The 13,106-nt window shown below is 44.1% G+C and overlaps 1 protein-coding gene across 1 annotated transcript in view; it reads left to right on the top strand.

Annotated features, from left to right (window-relative positions):
- Positions 1 to 13,106, top strand: part of LOC144752426 (uncharacterized) — a 1,170,660-nt gene that overhangs the window by 867,494 nt on the left and 290,060 nt on the right. The window lies entirely within an intron of this gene.

Below are 13,106 nucleotides of genomic sequence, written 5' to 3'. Positions count from 1 at the left end.
ACTGAAGATCAATGTTGACTATGCCTCCTGTGAAGCTTTTTCCAAAACTGCTGATACTGGATCATGGCTGAGAGCCCTCACCACGACCCAGCACACACAGTGAAAACATGACTCCCAATGAAAGCAGGTGAAAAGGTTTCAGAACATGTTGGGTATGTATCCAATATGAACACAGAGTTCCTCATCTTACTTAATTCCAGAGGTGCTCTTGCTATCAAGGAGTATGATGTATCTGGACCCCAAGATTCTTAGTTGTCTTTCACGATCTCCCCCTCTGGAGTTCGCTGCAACCCTGTCAATACCAAAAAAAAGACAGGCTGTTAGCATTTTTATTATGGTATCTCAACCAATGTTGTGCCGTTGAGTAACTCAAATCTCCTTTCCTGATCGCTCTTATATGTTCCAATATCCTCTTTTTCATAGGGAAAATTGTGCTCCCCATATACGTTTTCTCACAGGGATACAATCTCACACATACACAGAAATGAGTATTGCAATTCATAAATTTCTTGATATCACCTGTTTTGCTTGTTGGTAATGGGTACGTCTTCCTATTCTTGCTGCCACTGCATGCTTGTAACAAACTTTGCCGTGTTTAGTGGTCCCATGTAGCTGTTCACTAGCATATCCTTCAGGGAGCGGGCCTTCCTGTATGTAATCAGTGGATGCATGCTGACAGGTGGGCCTATTACAGGGTCATACTTCACCATGTGCCAGTGTCTTTTAAGAGTATTACGAACAGATGTTGCCTCTGTGCTAAAAGTGGTGATCATTTTGACGCTATTCTCCTCACTGCTCGAATTAGATCTTTTCACCAGCTAAGCAGATCTACCCTGTTTGGCAGCCTTTTCATCCGCTAGGTTCAATTCTTTATCGTGAAAACCTCTTCTCCTGAATCTTCCCATGATTTTGTCTTTTTCTTTTTCATAGGCCTGTTGTGTGCTGCAATTGCGTTTTGCCCTAATGAACTCCCCAAAGGGGATGCTCCACTTCAGTCTAAGTGGATGGTGGCTGTCTGCGTGTAATATACTGTTGCCTGAAGTGGCTTTCCTGTACAATTCTGTGACGATCGCCCCATTCTCAGTTCTAACACGCACACATCTAAGAAATCAATTTTTCTCTGAACATATCCCTGTGTGAAGCGGAGATTGATCTCATTATCCGCTATCATGGTAAAGAATCTTTCTAAGTCAGTTTTGGTACCACTCCACATCACGAAAATATCATCTATGAGCCTTGTCCAGAATATAATATGCATGGTCAAATGCTCATTTTTCTCTATCCAAACTAACTGTTCCTCCCACCATCCCATGAGCATATAGGCGTAGCTCAGCGCAAAGCAGCTTCACATAGCGGTTCCAACTACTTGCTTGTCCCACCTGTCTTCAAAAAGGAAAAAGTTGTTTTCTAGGCAAAAAGTTAGCATGTTAATTAACATCATGGAATGTTCATATAGGAAGATCAATTTATTCCTTAAGAAATGTTTGCATGCTCCAATGCCCTATGTTTAATACCAGTGTAAAGAGAGACCACATCAATCGTTACCAGCTAAATGTTCTCCTGCCATGAGATACCTTCTAATTTCTTGATGAAGTCTGTGCTGTCCCTGCAATAGGATGGGAGGGTAAGAGCATATGGGAATAGATTAGAATCCAAGAATACAGACGTGTTTTCAAGGAGGCTACCGTTTGCTGACACTATGGGCCTGCCCGGTGGGTTAGTGCTGTCCTCATGGATCTTCGGCAGCATGTAGAAACATGGAGCCATTGGTTTTATTTATATATATATATAGATATATATATATATATATATATAATTTTTTTTTTTAAGTCAAGCGATTCGTAAACTCCCAAAGAACTTCAGCGGCACACCACAGGATGGCACAATCATTACTTTATGTTCCTGAATCACTTTGCTTTCTAAAAATTACTAGCGGATGCTGTGACCGCTGCTGGCACCGGTGTCATAAGGGGGTTTGCGGCTGACCGCAACGAACTGTGTTATATATATATATAATACAAATGTATTTAATATTAAAACAAAACAAAAAAAACATATTATAATGTTAAATACAAATACCTACAAATATATTATATAAAATGAATAAATATTTTCAAAACAAGTATTTTTATTTAGAAATGATTTATTAACAAAAACATGAATTATGACATAGATTTAGTCTATTTACTTCCTGCCTATAACACCACACAACTCACAACCCACATAAAAAAAGTATTTCTATAATTCATATAATTAATTATCAATTAAACAAATATTATTAATTAAAAAACAAATGAAAACACATCAAATGTAATTAAATTCCCACCTTTGCACCTATAATCCCCAAGGAAGTACAAGGTAAAAAGCGAGAAATCACATAGGATCTGGATTCTCAGATGGAGGTTCTTATTGCCATTACCCACTGTGGTACAATTTTGCACTGAATCAGGATATATATTCTTATGTAAATCACTACCCTTAAAAGCCATAGGCTGCATACTTGTATTATATGTCTAAAAAATAGAATAAGCAGAAGGGTGAACAACCTATAAGATGGAATAGGTCTGCTATTTGAGGTTTTCTTTACACGAAAACTGAGGGCAATGAAATACTTTGTAAATGTGGTGTAAATATATGAATTTTGAATATGCTTTTAAGGAAATTAATTTTTCTTTTGTAAAAATATTCTTATTTAATGTTATATATATGCCCTCCTATGGCTTTGGGGATTATGTAAAGATAGTGATAGAGAGGAAAAAATGTATATACATAATGAAATGATATAACTGATTCGAACCTATGACTGAAATTGTGAATATTGCAATATTAGGGCATTATGCCCTGCACTCCGTTTTTCTTGCAAATTGATGCATATCACCTTAAATTTGTAAAAGGATGTATTATTGATCATGTGACTTCCCATACTACATATGTCACTTCCTTTCTTCTCTACATGACATGTGATCAAGCCTCGGCTGAGGCGAAACGCGTCATGGCGACTGGTGGGCTGTTATTCACAGAATAAACGCACTGGAAACGAGAGCACCGAGTTTGTGGCTTTTTCAAATTTCGTTGTCAGCGGGAGCGGATGCCGAGTTGATTTCGAACTATTTTTGAATATATATATATATATATATATATATAATTTATTTTTTTAAAGTCAAGCGATTCGTAAACTCCCAAAGAACTTCAGCGGCACACCACAGGATGGCACAATCATTACTTTATGTTCCTGAATCACTTTTCTTTCTAAAAATTACTAGCGGATGCTGTGACCGCTGCTGGCACCGGTGTCATAAGGGGGTTTGCAGCTGACCGCAACGAACTGTGTTATATATATATATATATATATATATATATATATATATATATATAATACAAATGTATTTAATATTACAAAAAAACAAAAAAAACATATTATAATGTTAACTACAAATACCTACAAATATATTATATAAAATGAATAAATATTTTCAAAACAAGTATTTTTATTTAGAAATGATTTATTAACAAAAACATGAATTATGACATAGATTTAGTCTATTTACTTCCTGCCTACAACACCACACAACTCACAACCCACATAAAAAAAGTATTTCTATAATTCATATAATTAATTATCAATTAAACAAATATTATTAATTAAAAAACAAATGAAAACACATCAAATGTAATTAAATTCCCACCTTTGCACCTATAATCCCCACAACCCACACTGAGAATTAGACTGTAATAAAAATGAATTTCACTATTTAAAAAATCAATTAAATAACTAATAGTATTTAATAACTAATTATAAAGAAAGTAAAATTAGTTGCCTCCCCCCTTCACCCCATATACCCAAAACCCCCCCACACACACTAACAAAATAATTACAGTTTCCATATTTGATTGTCATCTAATTAATGATTTAACAAATAGTTATTAATTAATTAAAAATAAATTACTTCTCACCCTTTACCCCTTTAAACCCCACAACCTGCACCTAAAATTAATTACACAATTATCATAATTAATTGTTAAGTAATTAATGAATATTAATTCAAAATAAATTACTTCCCAGCTTCTACCCATATAAACCTCACAACCAATGTTCCCTCTAATTTTTTTCCTCTGTGTGAGGCACTGGAGGGTCTCTGTGCGCTGGAACCATGGCTATGTGCGCCAGGAACCAAACCACGCATGTCTGCTGCACCAAATGGCACTCAAAACGTTTACTTTAAAAAGTGAAAAGATGATGCATTTTCACACATACAGAGCTACAATAAGGGTCTTAAGGGCAGTTTGCAAATGTATTGTATTGCCTGTATTTTCATTGTTGTGTCTCTGACTGCTGTTGTCTGTCTTCCCCGCTGCCTGTACGTGGTCCATTGCCCGTTTTCTTTCCTCTGTTCCCCTCGCTATCCCCATGCTCTCTCTGCACGGTCTTTCCTTCTGTACTCCTCGCTGCCCGTGTCTCTGCCCAGTTTTCCCTTCTGTTTCGCTCGCTGCACTCGGGCCTCTCTGCCCGTTCTGCCTTCTGTTCTTAGCTGCCCCTATATTTCTGTATTCTGCCTCTATGCCATTAGTTTTTTGTGCCCGTCTGCCCTCTGTGCCACTCGTTTTTGTGCACTTCTGCCCTCTGTGCCACTAATTTTTTGTGCCTTTTAGCCCTCTTTTTCACTTTGTTTTCCCCCTTGGTTTTTTGTGCCCTTCTGCCCTCTGTTCCACTTTTTTTTTGTGCCTTTCTGACCTCTGTCCCACTCATTTTTTGTGCCTTTATGCTCTCTGTCCCACTCGTCATTTGTGCCCTTCTGCCCTCTGTTCCACTCGTTTTTGTGCCTTTTAGCCCTCTGTTCCACTTAGTTTTCCCCTCGTTTTCTGTGCCCTTCAGCCATCTGTTCCACTCGTTTTTTTTGTGCCTTTCTGCCCTCTGTCCCACTCGTTTTTGTGCCCTTCTGCCCTCTGTTTCACTCGTTTTTGTGCCCTTCTGCCCTCTGTGCCACTAGTTTTTTGTGCCTTTTAGCCCTCTTTTTCACTTTGTTTTCCCCTCGTTTTTTGTGCCCTTCTGCCCTCTGCTCCACTCGTTTTTGTGCCCTTCTGCCCTCTGTTTCACTCGTTTTTGTGCCCTTCTGCCCTCTGTCCCACTAGTTTTTTTGTGCCTTTCTGCCCTCTGTCCCACTCGTTTTTTGTGCCTTTCTGCTCTCTGTCCCACTCGTTTTTTGTGCCTTTCTGCTCTCTGTCCCAGTCTTTCTGCCCTCTGTCCCAATCGTTTTTTGTGCCTTTATGCTCTCTGTCCCACTCGTTTTTTGTGCCTTTATGTCCTCTGTCCCACTTGTTTTTTGTGCCTTTCTGCCCTCTGTCCCACTCGTTTTTTGTGCCTTTATGTCCTCTGTCTGTGTCCCACTCGTTTTTTAGGTCTCGCCTGGAATTAGCATCCGAAGGATGCGTCCAGGCTGGAGACTTATAGTTGCCTGTCTCGGGGGAAGGAAGGACAAGAGGGTGCCACACGCTTCTCTTGTGCTGGATTTGACTGCGTGCACGCGCACCCACACTCACGCATGCGCACATCACAGCCACACGCATACACAGCCACACGCATACACAGGCACCCCCCCCGTTGCCGCCGCACCTACACACACACTAGCGCACCTACACGCACACACAGAGACCCCCCACACGCACACCAGCGCACCTACACACCCGCACGCACACATACAAAGACCCCCCTCCCCCCGCCGCCGCCATCGCACACATACACATACACACCAGCACCGGACCCCACTCACTGGCTACGCAGGATTTCTCTTCTCTGGGGCGGCGGTAGCGGGGCTCTCCTGATCCCTGGGAGCCCCGCCCGACAGCGCCTCTGTTCACTTGGGGCGGCGGTAGCGGGGCTCTCCCGATCCCTGGGAGCCCCGCCCGACAGCGCCTCTGTTAACCCGGTCCCCCATCTCGGGACCGGGACTCAAGGTGGGGCGGCCCCGGGGCTCTCCCTAGCTCACGGGAGCCCCGGGCCGCAGGAGGACTCGGCCTCTTTGCTCCATCCCGGCGGGCAGCCAATCATAGTCCAGCAACAGGCGGGACTTCCTTCTCTCTTCTGGCCCGGCCCACGTCTTCTCTCCGGTTGCCTGGCTTCCTGCCTCAGGGGTCCGCCAATGGCAGCGCGGCCCCGAGCAGAGAGGCGGGCACATAGTGATGGCATGAACGGGGTGTTTCGGGTGGTTGAAACACTTGGTTCAGGGATCTGTGTCATCGATTTTATGGCTGTGTCTGGTGCAGAGAATTGCAGGTAGTGAATGAAGCGCGAATTTCTATATTGTGCGGGATAACTCAATGGGTTAATGTTTCTGCTGCAGAGATCCATAATTAGACTGCAGGTCCTATCAAGACAAAGTAATTCACTGATTTATACATCTTGTAAAACCAGCAATGTGTGGGGCGCGAGCCATACTTTCCACTCATTGGGCTTTGACTAGGAACTGAAACAAAAATGCAGACTTACCCGGCAATTTTGTTGGGCAGTTGCGGGGCTAGTGAAAGTTGAGAGTCGCTAGAAGAGGGTTGATGCCTTGTGTTCAAGGGCACACGCAGGGAGCAAAGCGTGCTCAGTTTCCAGATAGACTGGACCTGGACCTGATGCAGATTGAAATATTCCCATTCCTTATTGTGCTCCAACCCTACTGTTTCTTTCCTGCTCCCGGGGCGCCAGTGGGCAGGCTCGCGCCTGGCTCGTAAGCGCTGCAGCTTTATTATGCCTTGGGGTGTGTGACCATGTGGAAAGGCGTAGATTGTAGCAGAATCTCAAAGACTGTTATTAAAGGAAGAATTCTCTTTGGATAAAAAGAAACGATGAATGGCTTCCAACAGAATCCATATCAAGCTCTATCCATTCTGAAAATACCTTCTGATCAACTATTAGCCTGGAAATATAGACATTCTTAGATGTGTTTAGAGAGTAATTCCCTTCATCAGCTATAATCCAAATATATTGTTATGTTCTTTATTGAAAAATTATCATGTTATTGTGAGCACGTCACTATTGGGCAAGATACAACTGTATTTGTTAATCTCCATCGATCATAGCATTAGAAGACCTATATTCATGCTAAGAGCAGATCGATTGCCCTCTGTAGTAGTTTTAGAAGTTTAGAGTGGCATTTCTGTGAATGCCATATTTGCCCTTTATTTAGCAATGGAATACAGCACCTCGACCATATCATCTTTAGGTGTTCAGCGCTTGTATACTTTCGTGCCAAGGTCCTAGATCCAGGGCCGGTCCTACTCCTAGCCAGGGGGGCCCCGCCGCCGGCCCCGCAGTTGCGGGAATAAATAAAATATGATGGGGAAGTGAGCAGCACAGCACTCGCGCAGGGGCCGGGCCCGGGTCGCAGGCTGCACAATATACAGGGGAACTGGGAAGAACAGCCAGGGCACGCACGCAAAGAAGACGCCTGCACCTGCTGCACGCACCCCCCACCACCTAGCTTGGTTGGTGGTGCCGGTGGTGGTACGTGCCCTGGTGGTGACGTGACGCCGGCGTTGCTTGAATCTTCCTCATGGGTGACAGTGGTGGGTCCCATGGCCGTCAATCTGGTAGCGCGTGAAAGCGCTACCAATGACGGCCCTGGACATGAATTTATGGCCAGCCCCGCTCAGTGTGATGCACTCAGTATGCGCACACGACACGCCATACGTGACCTGGCACACTGGCTGACTAACTCGGATCGGGCGGTGGGCCGCGTGGGCAGGGGCCAGACAGGGCTGCAGGCAGGAGTAGGACGACGTCGTCGCGGGGCCCCGTCCTTCTCCTCGTTGAGTCCGTGTGGTTAAGGTAAGAGACCTGCTTCAGTTCATTCATTCAATCCATCGTATTATATTATATTATTATATACACCTAAGTAAAATGGAAAAGACAATGTGTAAATCGAGCAGCTCTGTAGGGCTGTGGATTTATGACAATCGTGCTATTTAAAATTCATTGAAATAAAGAGAATTAAAATCATGTACATTGTCTCTGCTTCTCCATGACACATCACAGCCATCTAACCTCGAACCTCCTTCAAAATAAGCCATGAACCAGCCCACCCTTAGGACAGCCCAGCAGCACCTTCGCCCTCCTGTAATGAGCCACCTTTCAACATTCCCGTCCCAACCACCCATAACACACTGATCACACGCACGCTGCAACTCTGGTTCTGCATGAGGCACTCCATGTGCATGCAAAGGCTTACCTAACCTCATTACTTTCAGCACTATTAGGGATGTCTCTATGTCAGAAACCTTGCTCACTCTGTCTGTTTCTAACATTATAGATATGCAGAACCTTCAAGGCTGCAGCATCCAGCACATCCAATGGTTGATTGGAGCAGGAGGACTGACCGCTCATGAGAAGGGGCGAGGAGAGGGGTGGGGGTCCTTCCTTCATTCATGTCTGTTCAGGGTACTGAGGGATGCTCTTGAGCCTCAATCATTCATGTATTAATTCAGAAAAGTTTAGTTCTATTCTGACAAAGTTCCATACAACTAGCGCAATAAACACATGAGTGGAGTAAAAAGCAATCTAAACTCATCAGCAGAGAGCATTTCGCAGTGATGTTCCTTGTAACATTAAAATACAAGGAAACAAATAGCCTGAGCAATACCACAAAGCAGTATCTCCCTCCATACTGATAAATATATAATATAATATGACATTAATTATTTAGTGCCTTCCTTATTTTGACTGCTAGCATTATAAAAGTTCCTAACGTGTGACTAATCGGGGAAGAAGATCACAAAATAAGTTATAAAAAGCATTGTGACGTCGTCTGAGTGGCAATGGTTTGACAAGGTCTGCAAGCTTTTCAATGCAAACAATTTCATTAGCCCCCTAGAATGGCAAACATACTTTCTCACAGTAATTCTGTATCAGCTGTTCTGAACATAGTGTGCATTATTCAGCTGCATGCGCTTTGTAGTCTGAGTGTGTTACTGCTGCCTATAAGGGCATACGAGTTGCTTCTAAGCTTATGCATTGTTCGGCCATTGCATAGTCTGTTTTACCAGTCAAGTAAATAGTTTGACTACCTGTAGCATTTGTGTTCACAGTGCAAGGATTGAATAACTTTCCGAACTAATGCTTCTTATAAAAGGAGTGTAAATGTTTAAAAACAAAAACATAAATAAAAGGCATTGCCATTTACAATGCCAATAGCTCTAACTTTAATAATGCGAGACCTATTGCATTCCAAATGCTTGTTTGTGCCTTTCTGTCGTCTGTCTGTGTCCCACTCGTTTTTTTGTGCCTTTCTGTCGTCTGTCTGTGTCCCACTCGTTTTTTTTGTGCCTTTCTGTCCTCTGTGTGTGTCCCACTCGTTTTTCTGTGTCTTTCTGTCCTCTGTCTGTGTCCCACTCGTGCCTTTATGCCCTCTTGCCTTCTGTTCCGCTCGTTCCCCAGCGACTGTGGCCTTTTGTTTAAATATTGCTGTTAATCGGAGCCCCTTCATGGGCTCCGATTACCAGCAATACTTAAACAAAATGCCACAGTCTGCCCCGCGCTTTACTAACAAAAGCGTAGACACTTTCCAAACACAGCGTGTGCTCGCGCTGTGTTTGGAAAGTGTCTACGCCGTGAAGGGGCTCCGATTAACAGCAATATTTAAACAAAAGGCTACAGTCTGCCCCGCTCCCACACAGCCGCAAGCGCCATAATCCCCACCAGCCCCCCCCCCCGCCTCCTTACCTGCACTCCTCACGCCCGATCCACCGCCACCACTGGAAAAGTGCTCATGTTCGCGACTCTCTAGCGACGTCCTGTGTGCGCGCTCCACGCTAGGTGGTGCGCGCTGACTTTGGGGGAGGTGCGCACGCGCGCGCGCGTGGCCTAGAGGGAACGGTGCCCACAACCCACGCCTTAGATTTACCCCCACAAATTACAAATACAATTAACACTATATAATTAAATAAATATTAATAAATAAAAAATATTCATTAATTTATTATAATTAAATTACTTCCCACCCTATTCCACTATACACCCACAGCTCGCTACGGAACAAAAAAAACTGTGTTATTAAAATAAAATTAATAGCTACGAAAAATGTAACCTATATGTTAAAAAATATAAACAATATATATCCAATAAAATGCATCAAATACATTTTAAATATATACTAAAATACATAACACTTATTAAAAAATCGATATTTTAAACTATATTTTTGCAAACAATATTGATGACTTCTACATTTCTAAAATTGATATTTCTTACCTTAAAGTTGATATTCACGACCTCGATATTCTTGCTGTCGATATTTCTGTGTCACGATATTTTAAAATCGATATTAGTTTCAGTCGACATTTACAACTCAACATTTTGACCGAATACCTTTCCCCCCTTTCTTCGTGCCGAAAGGGGCAGGGATAGGAAGAGCTGCCTTCTCCTGCGACAGGAGAGACTCGATGAGGTTAACAAAGGATGCTGAGGCCTTGGAAACTCACCACCTTTGATTACTCATCCTACTAGTCCTACTGTGAGTGGGTGTGGCACCCTGGCTGTCACCCCAGGTGTCCAGGTCAGCATCTAAGGGCAACAGGTAGGTTCAGACCAGTCAAGAAACACTATAGCTGTCTGTTTTTCAGGGGGACCCCTCTAAGGGGAGCACTGGGTGAATTTTTAAAAAAATAAATCCAGGCCTGGCATCAGGGTGAGTTTATTATTAGGAGTAGTTTGATATCAAAGTCTCCTAGGTTCAGTAAAGCCATCATGGTGCTGTGAAACTCGAGTTTGTGGAGTTTACAGCCCATGAACTCTATATGGCTTCAGTGTCACTTACAATATTAAGATATATTGCACCCTGCCCTATGGCTGAGGGGCCTTCCAGAGGGGGGACTTACATATACCTTGGCAGTGCTGCTTTGCCATGGGCCACAGGGCAAAGCAGGACCTCGACCAGCTCACCAAAGAAGTTGGCTTATGTTGCAAGTGTTGTGGTGAGGACAAAGGTCTTGATCACTGGCGATGCTCGAACTTGGGGCTACTTGGATACCAAAGATCACAGTGGAAGAAAGCCAATAAGCCTTTGCAACTGCAAGTCGACGCGCTGCGCAGGGGTTCGGTTCCTGCGGCTCTGACAACCGATACTGGCCTCAAACTTGGTGAGAGGACAGATCAGGCCTCTAGGGATGTGTAGAGCTACCACCAGTATTGCTGAGACTTATGGTGTCTGTGGGAGCCCAGGATCAGCAGACTGGTCAGCTTAGTTGTGGTGCCTGCTGATTCAGGAAAGTGACTCCTTCACTTCAAGGGAGATTCCTTCAGGTGTCTTGGATGCCCACAGGCCTTGGAAGGTTTCTGTATGGTGCACAGGCACGGACGTTGCAGCAGACAAGCAGGGCAAGGAGATCAGGAGCGGAAGGAGTCTTCCCTTTTGCAGCCTTGATGCCCAGAGCAAAGTCCAGAGTACCCAGATGGTCGAAGAAGTGGTGTCTGAATTAATCTTATCCCACGATGAATCTAGAGACCAACCCTCAGGTAAGCCCTTAAATTCCGTAAGGAAATGGTTGGGACGATTCAGGGGTCCTTCCCTAAGGAGGGTTCGGACAAAGGGGAGGATACTCCCCTGTCCTTTATCCAGTTTCACACCAGACCAATGGCTCCCTGAACTGGTTTGGATTGAACTATGCATGAAGGGCACCAAGTGTGCCCTGGACACAGTCTATGTGGCGCTGGCAAGCGCCCCCACCCTGCCCCAATTCACTAAACCCTGTCTGGGAGGTGGTCACACCTCCTTGTGACAGGATGCTTATTGTTCTGCCTTCCCCTGCACGAGCTTGGCTCAGCAGCAGGAGGGCAGAATCGTGTCTCTGGTCGGCAGCAGCCATGTTGGGCTGTCTGGGTCTAGAGGACTGGCACCGGGAGCACTGAGGGCCTAACGGAGGGCCTTTACAGTGCAATGACAGGGTTCGTTACAGCCAGTATCAAGATGGTCATTGCATAATGACACGGAGCCCTGTATATGTTCTATGGCTGTCTCACAACCCGGGAGAAAGGACTCCATGGGTTGTAGGGGTGTCCTGCACATACAGGGGCGCCCTCACACTTAGAACCAAGCACCCTGCCTGAAGGGTTTGTAAGGACAGCTGTAGGGATGACTTATATGTTTTAAGTGCAGTGAACTTATATATAGGTAAACCTATATCATTTGTAAGTGGTGCTAGCACCAACTTACACAGGCTGCAATGGCAGGTGGGAGAGATAGTTTGAATGGTCTCCCACATGTGGCGTAATACATCGTTCTGCCAATGGGACACCTATGCCCTGGGTACCTTAGTACTTTATACTAGGGACTGATAAGGGTACCCCAGTATCCAATCTGGGATATACCTAGGTACTTTCTAAACTAATTTAGGGGAGAAAGCACAGAGTCTGGGGTCCTGATTATCAGGATCCCAGTCAGACTAGTCAAAAACCATCACAGCACCAGGCAAAAAGTGGGGGTAACCATGCAGAAGGATCCTACCTTCCTACAGTTGCCAACATTTGAAAAAGAATTCCATGGGCACTATTCAGCACAGCTATCAATTACTTACTTGAAAATGTATCACATCCACTGCCCCAAATCTCCGCCCAACCTACTCAATTAGTATAATTTTACTCCGACTACTTATTTTAGTGTGGATTATAGGGTCTACTAAAATCAAGAGAGAATTACATGGAATTGAGACAGGAATTTCAAGCTTGAGGCCAAAGTAGGTGAGTTGAAAACATTCTCCCATTCAGCTGCATTGCAGAATTTTTCCAACTCTGGTACTTTGGCCTAAAGGGTAAAATTCCCTTTGCAATTCTCTCTTTATTGAGTAAGCCCTTATTGCCGGGACTGTCCTGGCTTAGTTAATTACCCGGGTCACTCTCCAACTTTCTAGGACTGCCCCAGTAAAAACGAGATAATAGGCAGCTATGCACTGATGTTTGCAAACAGTGATAGATGGGCTGCTTGAATTATTGGGCTGTAGTCTGTCAACTAATACGAATGTTTAGATTCCAATACGTGCATGCTTTGATTTGTCTTAAATGGCCTGTAGTTCAGCAGCATAGTGCACCTCCAGCAACCTAGAGGCCTTGGTGTATGCTGCTTTCCCTAGTA

The sequence above is a fragment of the Lissotriton helveticus genome, chromosome 5_1 (genome assembly GCF_964261635.1).
Source record: "Lissotriton helveticus chromosome 5_1, aLisHel1.1, whole genome shotgun sequence".
Classification (NCBI taxonomy): domain Eukaryota; kingdom Metazoa; phylum Chordata; class Amphibia; order Caudata; family Salamandridae; genus Lissotriton; species Lissotriton helveticus.
The sequence above is the reverse complement of the archived record's forward strand: the minus strand, read 5'-3'. Positions and strand labels throughout refer to the sequence as shown.